A 13,370-nucleotide genomic window follows, 5' to 3' on the forward strand; every position below is an offset into this window, starting at 1 on the left:
GTCTCAATAAATGCTAAAGTGACTTGAATTCTCAGGCCAATTATTGTACTTTGTTTTCTAAAATCATTAAGGATGGTGTTTCTTATTACCAACTTTTATTTACTTTCAGTTAAAAACATCTTTTTTGTGGTGTCAAGAGAAAGTTTGAATTTTTGATGGCTGCAATAAAAAAAATAAGTGGAGAAGAGATAGCAGATATCTTCAGTACCCTGTGTCAGCATTCATATTTTGGAAAACAACTATAGTTTTTCTAAAAAAATTTTTTTTAATATTTTTAGGTTTTTGAATTCATATTACAACACATTTTTGGAAAATATTAACTTGCAATTCACAGCAAAATGAAATTTTGAAATACTCCTATAAAATATGAATTCCAAGTTTCAGCAGGATCCGTGACTTCTCTGAGGGAAGTATGGAGCACACAGTGGGAGCTAAATGCAGGATTAACTGTGATCTTTCTAATGAGAAGTGATGATAGAAATTTGCAATGATGCATTCTGCTCCATCTCTTTCCTACCCTTGTTAAAAAATGTGAATGAGAAATGAGAAGTCCAGCTTTATATTAAGGAGGTAATGATGGCTACACACAGATGAAAAATTCCTATCCTACAGTCAGTTTTCCCTTAAACAGACATCTTTAATGGATTATTCTGCCTAGGCATCCCACTCTCACCTATTATGTGTCTTAACAGTTTATATAAGCAACTACTTTATTAATATTAACAAGGCATTTCAATATTTCTAATATATAGCAAGAGGACTAGAGATAAGTGAAATGCTGAGTATCTAGGCATCTAGATGTTAAATCTAAGTAACTTAGAAAATTCATTATAAATGGACTCAGAGAGGTTTTAAAGCTCAAAGACATCCAGATGCAAGAGTAGAATGCATCTTTTGACTATGCTATAGAGCCTCCTGTTTTCTGGATGCTCAGGGCTGTTCTAGCATTCAGTAGAAAGCATCTCTCAGACATATTTTTACTATGCATATTCACATCATTTTAAATGGCTGTTAATAACTTGGCATGTTTGTAACATTTTACAGCTATTTTATTAATAAATTTCCTGGTCTAGAACTATGCTTTCCCATTCAGGTATGCTTAATTGAGAACTGAGAGTCAAAACAGACTAGAAAATGATATTAACTTTCTTTACATAAAACACAAATAAATGAACAGCAGCACTTGTCACCTAGTCACCTAAAAGTGTTTTCCATTAAGAAAAGTAACTGTGATTTTTCCAGTTTCATCAGAAATGTCCAACTTTTCAAGATCACCTCTGTCAATGTACAGCAAGACTCACAGGGCATGATAATTATTTTCAGTGAAAGTACATGATTAAAGATGTAATATGTATTTTGATTATTCACTTTGAATTTATACTCATTTATATTTTTACTAATTTCATATCTGAATAAATTACAAAAATATATAAAATCTCATATCTATGTGTTCAAATACAAAGTCAGAAAAAACATCAGTTAATCTGATAAAATACACAGTGACTTAAACATTAAAACTACCTTTAGACAGATCAAAATTATTTTATATAGTTCATGCATTTAGATGGTTGTCTTACTCTTTTTTCAAACCTGTAAAGAAGTAAAAATAAAACTTATGTTATAGTTAAATGTGCATATTTCAGTGTTTAAACTTTAAAATTCAGTATTGAGGCAGACAGATATTTGCCATGATCTCATTGCCATTACGGAGACATGGTGGGATAGCTCGCATGACTGGAGTGCTGTCATGGATGGCTACGTGCTTTTTAGGAAAGACAGGCCAGGAAAGAGAGGTGGTGGAGTTGCTCTTTATGTGAGAGAGCAACTGGAATGTATTGAGCTGTGCCTAGGGGTGGATGAAGAGCGAGTCGAGAGCTTATGGGTAAGGATCAAAGGGCAGGCTAACAGAGGTGACACTGTTGTGGGTGTTTACTACAGGCCACCTGATCAGGATGAGGAAGTTGATGAGGCCTTCTACAGACAGCTGGAAGTAGCCTCACGATCCCAGGCCCTGGTTCTCATGGGGGACTTCAACCACCCCGATATCTGCTGGAAAGACAACACAGCTAGGCACAAACAGTCCTGGAGATTCCTGCAGAGCATTGGTGACAACTTCTTGACACAGGTGGTGGAGGAGCCAACAAGGAGAGGTGTGCTGCTGGACCTTGTACTAACAAACAAAGAAGGACTGGTGGAAGATGTGAAGGTTGGGGGCTGCCTTGGCTGCAGTGACCATGAGATGGTGGAGTTCAGGATCCTGCGAGGAGGCAGCAGGGCACCAAGTAGGATCGCAACCCTGGACTTCAGGAGAGCAAACTTTGTCCTCTTCAGGGACCTACTTGGAGGAATCCCATGGGTGAGGGCCCTGGAAGGAAGGAGTGTTCAAGAGAGTTGGTTAATATTCAAACATCACTTCCTCCAGGCTCAAGAGCGGTGCATCCCTATGAGTAGGAAGTCAAGCAAAGGAGGCAGGAGAGCTGCATGGATGAGCAAGGAGCTCCTGGCAAAACTCAACCAGAAGAAGGAAGTCTACAGAAAGTGGAAAGGGGGACAGGCCACTTGGGATGAATATAGGAATGTTGTCAGAGTATGCAGAGATGCGACGAGGAAGGCTAAGGCCCGTTTGGAATTAAATCTGGCTAGAGATGTCAAGGACAACAAGAAGGGCTTCTTCAAATACATCAGCAGCAAGAGGAAGACTAGGGAAAATGTGGGCCCTTTGCTGAATGGGGTGGGTGCCCTGGTGACGAAGGATGCAGAGAAGGCAGAGTTACTGAATGCCTTCTTTGCTTCAGTCTTTACTGCTCAGGCCAGCCCTCAGGAACCCCAGATCCTGGAGGCAAGAGAGAAAGTCTGGAGAGAGGAAGACTTTCCCTTGGTGGAGGAGGAGTGGGTTAGAGATCATTTAAGCAAACTTGACACCCACAAATCCATGGGCCCTGATGGGATGCACCCACGAGTGCTGAGGGAGCTGGCGGACATTATTGCTAAGCCACTCTCCATCATCTTTGAAAGGTCATGGAGAACAGGAGAGATGCCCGAGGACTGGAAGAAAGCCAATGTCACCCCAGTCTTTAAAAAGGGCAAGAAGGAGGACCCAGGGAACTACAGGCCAGTCAGCCTCACCTCCATCCCTGGAAAGGTGATGGAGCAGCTCATCCTGGAGGCCATCTCCACGCATGTGGAGGAAAAGAAGGTGATCAGGAGTACTCAGCATGGCTTCACCAAGGGGAAATCATGCCTAACCAATCTGATAGCCTTCTAGGATGGAATGACTGGCTGGGTAGATGAGGGGAGAGCAGTGGATGTTGTCTACCTAGACTTCAGCAAGGCTTTTGACACTGTCTCCCATAGCATCCTCATAGACAAGCTCAGGAAGTGTGGGTTAGATGAGTGGACAGTGAGGTGGATTGAGAACTGGCTGAATGGCAGAGCTCAGAGAGTTGTGCTCAGTGGCACAGAGTCTAGTTGGAGGCCTGTAGCTAGCGGTGTCCCCCAGGGGTCAGTACTGGGTGCAGTCTTGTTCAACTTCTTCATCAATGACCTGGATGAAGGGACAGAGTGCCTCCTCAGCAAGTTTGCTGATGATACAAAGCTGGGAGGAGTGGCCGATACGCCAGAGGGCTGTGCTGCCATTCAGAGAGACCTGGACAGGCTGGAGAGGTGGGCGGAGAGGAACCTCATGAAGTTCAACAAAGGGAAGTGCAGGGTCCTGCACCTGGGGAGGAATAACCCCCTGCACCAGTACAGGCTGGGGGTTGACCTGCTGGAAAGCAGCTCTGCTGAGAAGGACCTGGGAGTGCTGGTGGACACCAAGTTAAGTATGAGGCAGCAATGTGCCCTTGTGGCCAAGAAGGCCAATGGTATCCTGGGCTGCATCAGAAAGAGTGTTGCCAGCAGGTCGAGGGAGGTGATTCTCCCCCTCTACTCAGCCCTGGTGAGGCCACATCTAGAGTACTGCGTCCAGTTCTGGGCTCCCCAGTACAAGAGGGATGTGGCACTACTGGAGCAAGTCCAGCGAAGGGCCACAAAGATGATTAGGGGACTGGAGCATCTCTCTTATGAGGAAAGGCTGAGAGAGCTGGGCCTGTTCAGCCTGGAGAAGAGAAGGCTGAGAGGAGATCTTATCAATGTGTACAAGTATCTGAAGGGAGGGTGTCGAGAGGATGGGGCCAGATTCTTTTCAGTGGTGACGAGCGACAGGACGTGAGGCAATGGGCACAAACTGAAACACAGACACTTCCATCTTAACATGAGGAAAAACTTTTTCACTGTGAGGGTGACAGAGCACTGGAACAGGTTGCCCCGAGAGGTGGTGGAGTCTCCTTCTCTGGAGATATTCAAAATGCGCCTGGATGCAATCCTGTGCAATGTGCTCTAGGTGACCCTGCTTGAGCAGGGGGGTTGGACTAGATGATCTCCAGAGGTCCCTTCCAACCTCAGTGATTCTGTGATTCTGATTCTGTGATTCTGTAACAAATGTAATTTTCTTTAACTTGTCTAACCAGTATGAAAGTGCCAGAAAGGATATTTTTGCAATTTTCCTGTAATGTTTTAGTTAAAACAGAATACATTCAACTGCTTCTGCTGCATTTCAGAAAGACAAGTGTGTCTTTTGTCCTGAGTGCTCTGAAATAAACTTAGCAAGCAGTCCTCATTCACAGATGTTACAGGTGCAGACAGGTAGAAGTGAAGAATGGTCATTTCTTGAATGCAGAGTATGGAGTTCATGAAATAACAGTCCTGGTTTACAGTCTCTTAGTGTTGTTGCCATTTCATTTCCCTAAATATAATTTGCCATACAGACACTAAATTTCCTTTCCAATGATTGCATCAAAATAGCCGTATTATCGCTCTCTTTCAACAACCTCTTTTCTTTTTCAAAGCAGATGCAATATTCATCTCAAATACATGGACAACAATGGCATGGAGTCATGGCAGGGGATTTAAAACGCTACTTCATTTACCAGGCGTGTGATGAAACTCTAATTATAACCATTCATAAACAAGCACTCAGTGTGGTCCTTATAGTCCACAGGGAGAATATTCAAACTTCTTTATTTAGCATGAATGCTTAGTGAAGTTTAGTCTGCTTGATCCAAAAGTCTCAGATCTTTCTCTCCACAGCTCAAAGTGTGCATACTGTGTCCTTCTGGCCAGTCTCTTGGATATGGCTGAAAGTCCACATTGTAGCACCAGCTCTCCTACCTCCAAAGCTGGCCCTCAGCCGCATGAAACCACGCTGCTTCCCTCTCCTTTCACCCCTCTGGAGGACACGGTAGCCTCCCTTTTGCGTTACGACAAATAGAGCAACTGTTCTTCTCACTGCAGTTTCCTCTCCTTTTTTGTACTATGAAGAAGGTGAACAACTGGATGTTGGCTAAGCCAGTCAGTCCTCCTTTCCAGCCTCTTGAAAACAAATGCCTTGGGAGGTACTTTCACTGATTATGTCAAGCTTTGTTCTTAAACCTGCAAACAAATTGTTTGTTTCTTCCCATAACATTTTGCATTGTTTGAAGAAGCTGACTTTGAGTTGGCCCTAAGATCAGGGAAAGCACTGTTTCCATCTCTTTGTTTCATCCATAGTGATGTTACCTATATAATGCATGAGATGAGTTGCTGCACCAATTTTTTTTCAAATAATAGGCACTTTCTCAAGAAAGGAAAGTACAAAGCAAAGCTCTGCATAGACTCCTGTTTGTTTTTTTATTATCGTTGAGGGGGCGTGAAAACATATCACTTTTTAAAATAAATAAATCAACTGAATCTTCTGCTATAATGAAATGGATAACATTCTCTCAGGTTCCTTTGTTCAACACCTAGGACAATGCTGGAACTGGATCTTTTTCTATTTTGCAGCAGATTTGAATATTGTTTGAAAAAAAAAATAATTGTGTTCAGTTTAGCATAATTATTTCCAGTCCTTAGTACAAAATCAATGGTTACATGAATGAAGTGAGAGATACATTGAATTTGCAACAAGTGAAAATTGAATTACATCTTCAATGAATATCTACAGGTACACTACTAAATCACTGGGCCTAAGCCTGCCATTTTACTAGGTCAGCGTGTATACTTTTAATATAGCTTAGCAAAACGGTCCAAGCTGAGACATTCATACACCCCTTAAGCCCGTCTAATTTTAGCAGGATTCTGTATCTCCCAATTTTAGACAGATCAGGGAGGACAAGTGGATACTGACATGAGCTCCTCTGCTTATGTACCTCACCAAGCCAGTTCTGGTTCAGAGGACACATAACCATATTAGAGTAATACTGAACTTGAGCTAAGCTCAGCATTTCCATCAGTATCATCAGTGCCTACAGAGATGCTGAACCAAAGGAGGTTCACATCCTTGCAATCAGAGAGTAGGTAAATTAGCACACTCTTCTTTGCAGACATGCCTCCTGTCTCTCTGAAAGTCTTTTCTTCTTTTTTTGCCATTCAGCTGTTTTTCCCAAGACATTCATCACCAAAGACACTTGTACATTTCTACTTTATACTATCATTTCCTTCCTTGCTACTGTGCTATACAAAGGGCTAATTATGTACCAATTTATGCTATTGTAATGTAGGAAATAGAGCCACTCGCGATATCTTGATGACTGTACTAAGCTAATTTTGGAGATGCATCCAGTAATTATTATCACACAATGATGTCAACTGTATTAAAAATGAGCCCAAAGGGGAATTGGATAGCTCAGAACTGGCAATGGACTACGGAACCATTCATATCTAATTAACTGGTTCAAATTAGCAAAACATAGTACTGATTGAAGCTCACATTCATGTGAGGACTATTATACTGGACTCTGGGAAAAGAGTTAGTTGTCCTAGTTGGATTCCTCCTGGACATTGGTATAAATCATAGAAATGATGATCATTCTCCCATGCTCAGAAGTCTTCCTTCCCAGAACAGGCTGCCTCATCCCAGCAGCGGGCTGGGAGCCATCCCTGCCTCACGCTGTTGGGGCTTCACGCTGTCGGAGAGAAAGCTAGCTAGCACTGGTCACAGTTGTGCTGGAGGTCTGTGAACAATTGAACCATACAGTCACGTATTAGTGCACAATCCCATACCCTGTTTAATTGGCTAAGACAAATGTCACCATGGAGGTCAATGACAGAAAATGTTTTGGCACAAAACTTCTGTCAGAAGGTCCTACAAAGGTGCAATCATCGCAGTCTCACACTAGGGTCTTTGGAAGATAGTGTCCTCACTAAGGGACCTTTCTACCTTTTCAGGGTGGAAAAAGGGCAGAAAGTCATGGCGATGTATTAGCCACTGGGATTCAGAGTGAGCCACCCTCTGCAGGTAGTGTGAGTGAGCAGTTTATAAAACCTCTTCCCTCTACTCTGAAAGCTGTCTGCCCATATCCAACTGCCTCTCATCTCTCCTCCTCCACTACTCTTCCCATATACAAACACACATTACCAGCTTCCACCCTGTAGGAATTCTTTCAGTCCACTGTGGGCAGCGGATTGGTCCTCTTCTGGAAGCTGAAAAGGACTTGTTTGTCATATTGTTGGGGAATATTGTTATTTTCTGCTTGCCCTACAAAAGCTCATGCACTGCTAACAGAAATGGGACAGTATATGCACTATGTCCAAGGTGGAAAGTATTTCCTCAGAACAAGAGGTTTCCATCCAAGGCTCAGAGAACACTAGTTGCTGCAATTTCACCCAATGTTGAAAAGTCAAACTTGACCTGACAAGAAGAGCAAGTCATCCAGAGTAAATTACTAAGTACTATTGCCAATGGGGTAGTAAAGACTGGGGAACATCGTCACAGCAGAGCAGCAATACTACATGCTGGAACTAGACCAAGGTAAGAGATCCTTTAACAATGCTGGGTTTGGAATCCATGTCTTTTTTCCACATCTTAAACACACATATGACATTGCCTCTAGATCTCCAGTTTTTGAGGAGGAGAAAAATTCATAGGTCTTGGCTAGAGGTGAATAAAAGGAAGGAAAAATGACTTGATAATTTTAATGCTGGATAGTAGCTTGATTGCTAATAAAAATCCATCCCCTATGTCTGGTTTTCCTTACTGCCTGTTCAGGAAATAGACCTGGGCAGTATTGGTGTGATGAAGCACAAAGTTTTGCACTACAACTATCTTTATCACACCTGTCATGTGGATGAACAGAGGCCTTCAGTTTTCAAAACTTTCATTTCAGCTTCTTTCACAAGCAGAAAGTCAATTAAAATTGCTTTTAACAATGCTTATTTGTATTACAGAATGAGGCATTTATTACTTCTTGTAGCTTGAACTGAATCAGCCATTCTACAACGTTTTCTCTTTCTGTAACACATTTATTTTATGAAGAGAAGGGGATATTCAAATCTCATTTTAGAAAGCTCACACATGTAATGTAAACCTCCTTACAAACCAAACTCGTTAACGGGAAAAGTTGAAGGTCAGCTCTTAGTAACTCTTCAGGGAAGGATTTGTGTCATGTTAGAAAGCCTAGTTTGCTGTTTTCCTACAAATGCTGATTGCGACTGTAGGCATAATCTTGAATGAACTGTCTTGTCTTTGGTATAGAAGTTAATTATCTCAGTCCCACCCAAAGAACTGAGTTTGAGCCAGCAGGGACAGCTGAGTTAAAAATGAAACAAATGGCATGTTGAAACTGAAGATACTGTACCATGTTTCCAGTAAGATCTTATTGAGATTTCTGCCATACTAAAATGTTATAAAGGGGGGAGTGTGAGCCAATGACCTACAAGCAGTGTACGAGAAGGATAATACTAAGTACTATTAGCCAGTTAACAGTATAAACAAAAAGTATACAGAAGTCTCATTCACAAAGGCCAAATACACCATGCTATACTGTGTATCTGTAATCAACTGACTCCATGCCTACAGTCTGTCATGCCTGCAGATAATCTAGGTAATAGCTTTCTGAGAAAGCACCTAGGTGAAAGGAAAAAGTGAATGCCAGTGAAAAACAAAAATAAATTCCAGTTAAAAACACAAGTAACAACCAATTTAGAAGTATTTTTATCACTGTGTAACTTGCTTCATATGATAAACTTTGTCCTAGCCTAACACAGTATAATTTTAAAGCTGAATGTGTGCAGAAAGCAGAGCAAACCATTATGTCAACTTCTAATGACTGCTTGGACCAATCCCATTTTTATAAGAAGTGAGGTTCAGGAGATTTTGTTTTTAGGCTAACTCATTGCCAAGATAGCAGCCTTGATTAAAGAATCATTTAAAATGGAATCACTGTGCACTTTAATTTAGAAACTCATCAAAAGTCAAGTCTGAACATGGAAACTATATTCACACATCCAACACTCAGCATTTGCAGAGATAACCTCATTTCTTTTCCAATAATGCTGTTTATTTGTATGCAAGGAGTCTTTTCAAATATCAAATAAAATATTAAACCTAGTAATCAACATGCCCTCAAAATTTATCTGTTAGACAGTCAACTGTAGGCAACCATCATATGCTTATGTCATATTCATTCAATTAGGGTCTGTAAACTCCCAGCACACTGAAGATACTGGAATATTTGCAAATCATTTCCATTGAGCTAGGTTTTTCAGTTCCTCTGGTCTTAAGACAAACTACCTAGAAGACAATACTGAACTTAAACTGTAGCATTGTTGCCCAACCAACATGGTGACAGAGAATGTTAAATATTTAGGGAGGTCATTTGACATGCTCAGGGAGGCTGCAAGAGCAGGAACTGCAATAGATAAGGAAGACTGCAGGTAAAACCTTGAATTTGGCAAATATCACTTGAGAGTGTGAGATCAAGTCCAAATTTTTAGGCATGCTGAATAGCTGTTTTTGGAGGCCCTGGTCAAGTAATAAAAGAGGAAACTTTAATTAGGTCCTCTTAGGGTAAGGTGTGGCTCAAACATTACAGTTATAAGAGCTGCTCTGTATACAAGTAAATCAAGAAGACAAAGGTGCTTAGCTTTGACACTGTATGGGAACAACCAGATTCTCAAAGTCTACTAACGCTGCATAGTAGAAATTACGGAAAGTGGAACTGTAAAAGAATGAGGGAAGTTGTTAAAAATGAATTAAAGAGGCCAGTCAAAAGAGTAAAACCTTGCAGCAGGCTCAAAACTATTTAAAAACATGATATTAGAGGCTCAGGGTATATGCATATCACTTGCTAAAAAAAAAAAACTTTGTAAAGTTGAGGAAAAGCTGGATAAATATCAAGGTGGGAGAAGTTATTAAAACCGAGAAGTCAGCCTTCAAATAGCGAAGATGTGTGCAAATGAGGAAAATGGAAAGGATCGTAACCTTTATCAGGTTAAACATTGAAGGCAGGCCAAACTTGAGCTTGAAGAACAACCTGCAAAAGGCTGAAAGCCAGATAATAAATATTCAAATGTTTCAAATTTTCAAACTTATCAAAAGTAAGAAGCCAGTCAAAGAGACCATAGGAAAAACAGAACACAATAGAGAAAGCTATGCAGAGTAGATTAAAGTAGAGAAGGAGTATGCAGAGTACACTGAAGAAGAAAATGCCAAGGGCAGGAGGTGGGAGTGAAGAGAGTTTTTTAATTTTTTATTTACCATGGAGATCTATTTAAGTATTTATGCTCAAAAATCTTTCTTTACAAACAAAATATCAGAGATCCATCTCAGGTTTAAATATCGGTAGAAGAGGTTATAGAATAAATGGACAAAATGACAATTTTTCAGGACCAGACAATATTTACCATAGAGTTCAAACGGAAATTGTCTTACATAAGACAATTCACTACTGCCTGACTGAATGCATCTTGTGACTGTAGCCTTTGTTAAGTTTTTATTCATGTATTCAAGGTCTTCAGAAAAAATGACAGAACTAGAGATTCTACTGGTATATGACTAAACACGTAAGAGAAAAAAGAAGGTTGGAAGGTGTCTGTTTGCACAAAGACCACAATGTATTTAATAAAAATCCCCCTCTATAGATTTTCCTTTCTAATCATGTAGGCACGGCCCAATCACTTCAAAAGAGCTGATAATGTTAGACAGATTTCCAGCTGTGCCTTAACGGAAAGTAGAAAATAATATGTAAGCTTGCTTGGGGAATAATGAACAAGCAATCAACAGAATCAGGCTACTTTCCAAGTAGCCTTCCTCTCACCCCTCACCAAGCTTCCCCTGTGTCAATGATAGACTTCAAAAAACTTGGAGATGTTTCTCATCTGCTCTCCAGTCCCTCCTGGGCTAGCTTTAGTGCATCTCGCATTATGCAGCTGTTTTAGCTTTGAACAGATTAGCATCATTTTATCTAAAAGCACAGACACAGAGTGAAGCAAGCTGAACTGAGGGTCCTCCACCTGGCGGGCATGTGGTTTGGGGTCTTTATTGAGTCTAGAAAGTCCTTCTGAACACAGTTAGTTTGGTTCACCAGCATAACCACTCCAGCCTACCTTCGGTTCACAGATGTCTGAGGAACCGGCCACAGGTTCAGAACCACTCCATCCCCATTGGGGGTGGAGCAGTGGGTGCAAACCTCGAGCAAAGCTGCTAACTTAGGTCTCTCCCAAAGGACCATAGTTCATGTGCACCAAAACTACTCTGTGAGTCAACCAAATGCACAGTAAATGGGAACATTCAGGTGATTCACTCTGCAACCACACAATGCTATGAGCCAAAACTAATGGAAATGCTTCCATGTAAGTGACTGCTTCTGCAGATGCAGACTACACGTAAGTGATGTTACTGTTTAGAAAGGGTGTTGTAATGCAGTAGCGATAAACTGAAAACAGAAAACAAGTATTTAAATAGAGGATGTCTTACTCTTGAATATATCAGCTCAAAATATCCTTCTTCCTAAAGAACTTTTATTCCCATTTTTTTGTTTTAAAAATATTCATTTATTTTCACAAATTATTGCTAAAAATAATTTAAGCAAAGACTTAAAAAGTAATTATTATATTCTACAATATTTTTCTACAACTAGAAAAGGTATATTACAAACAACAACAAAACATGCAGCATTGGGAACACTGTTCTCAGTAATTTAGAAGTTAGCTCCACCATCCCTGATCTACCCTCTTCTGAGACCAGCTTACACCCTAAAAATCACCCAGAAGAAAAAAAAAGTAAAAAAAAACAAAACAAGACAATAAAGAGGGTATTTAGAACTCTAGTACTTTCTCAGAAACTTCCAACTTAAAACTTCCTTTTTAGTGTGATGTACTGAAAGGGTAAGGAACAAAATAACTTATGTAACTAGGAGATTGTATCAGTTACCTAGGGGTAAGTGCTGATTCTGGTCGTTTCCAAATGATTTAGTAGGTGTGTTGGAGTTCTTACAGAAAAAGAAAAAAACAGAATCACTGTGTGAAATAATACTACAAACATCACATTTTTCTACGATTGCCTCTTAGCTTACTTTCTATTCCTGCTGTACATTATGCTTTCAGAACATCTTGGCTGATTTGACCCTTTTGCTACTATGCCACGTTGCAATAAAGAGAGATGCATTTCTTGGTGAGGAAATGACAAAACTGTGGCAGTTTTATATACCAGTTGTTAAAACATAGTTGATGAAGCATTCTGTTTGTTGTTTGGTAGCTTAGCTACTTCATCAAGCATTCTGCTTATTTTCCCTCATTACTGGAATTATGCCTTTCAGCTACAGAGACCAAAAACATTAATATATGATTTAGGCAACAAGAATATTAAAAGTGTGTGTGAATGAAATACTGACTAGACTAAAAAGAAAATGGGAAATTAGACTTTCAATGATGAACATTCTCATTCCTCTGGATCATCATAGAGGTCTTACGCACAGTTTTTAAGGGGTATCTTTTCAACACAAGGAATTAGGCCCACTTTTCCTTTCTATTAGTAGTAGCCATGCACAGTTTTTCCATGTGTTGAATAAAAAAGGCAGAAATCTGAATTTTTCGGTCCCTTGAATGGCATAAAGAATAAAAGTTTATGACTTTATTTTAGAATTTTCTTGGTCTTTAATTTACATTTAGCACTAGTTTAACCACTACAGTTATTTTTTATGTATATTTGTATTTTTTATAGTGATTTACTGACTGCAGGCACCCCGAAAGCCAAACAGATAAACAAATAAAAAACACTCCAAAACCATGGATCACATTTCAAAACGGAAACCATATGGGAGTAATGTTCTACGATGAGCTTAAAGACCATATATCCGAATATATTTCAGCTACAGCACCTGAAAATTATTAATATATGACTGGAATTGTAAGAACCTGTTTATTTTAGATGTAAGTAAAGAAATATAAGAACAAATACTTTAACTGACTCAAAATATACCCTTCACCCCAAGCAGTCTAACAAAACAGTGGGTGAGTTTCAATTAAAAAGGTCAAAGCGTTTATTTAAAATTTTTAAATTGATAGTTGTAACTTCT

The sequence above is a fragment of the Apteryx mantelli genome, chromosome 1 (assembly GCF_036417845.1).
Source record: "Apteryx mantelli isolate bAptMan1 chromosome 1, bAptMan1.hap1, whole genome shotgun sequence".
NCBI classification, from domain to species: Eukaryota; Metazoa; Chordata; class Aves; order Apterygiformes; family Apterygidae; genus Apteryx; species Apteryx mantelli.